Genomic DNA, 848 nt, shown 5'->3' on the forward strand with positions numbered 1-848 from the left:
AACGCTTCCTGTTCCAGGTATCACTCGTTCGCGGCTTTCCTTACAGGGAACCTATCTAACACAGCTGCATCAAAAACACCCTAATCTATATAGTGCTCCGCGATTTTTCCTCTGAATTACAGGCTTTGTTGTAGCCGTCGAAATACACTTAAGTTCCAAGCTGCTAGCAATCTCATATACATCACTCTTCTTCACCTTCGCTAATAACTCTGGTGATGCGAGAAAGTCGTCAATAATCATTGTTGAGAATATCACCGACAAACCAATCAAAAACAAAACAAAAAAAATCGGGTATTTCACTTTTCCAAAACAGCCTGCTAAGTACCAAGCATTTAAGCACAAAACTTAAAATATCCCCAGAGCCCCCAATTGTTACTGTACGGCGACAGTTTTTTTTTAATGAACAAAGAAACATTTCCTTAAATTCAGCTGAACAACAATCGAAAAGTAAATAAACGACAATCTTAATCGGAAGTTAACTGCTAGACGGCAGCTGTAAAAGTTCTGACCACGATGAATGCGAACACAGTCTTAATGATACAAATCCGAACACAGTCTTAAAACGATAAATGTAAAAGTCCGAATAATTTAGATAGTCATTTAGGAGAGACTTTCCTGAAGAAACGATTCCCTCGACGACGAGACGTTACCTCTGAATCCAGCCGAAATATACCGAACCTAATGGATTTACGACGAACAAAATTAAACAGGCTTAAATGAACTGACCGTTTTCCTTTTGCGAATGACACAGACCATATCCTGTCTGCTCTCATAGAAGGAATTATCCCGGGTGCAGAACCCTGTCTATTTGAAGGAGCATTCAGTGTGAGCCCTGTATTACTGCCGAC

The sequence above is a fragment of the Hemitrygon akajei genome, unplaced genomic scaffold, assembly GCF_048418815.1.
Source record: "Hemitrygon akajei unplaced genomic scaffold, sHemAka1.3 Scf000051, whole genome shotgun sequence".
NCBI lineage: Eukaryota > Metazoa > Chordata > Chondrichthyes > Myliobatiformes > Dasyatidae > Hemitrygon > Hemitrygon akajei.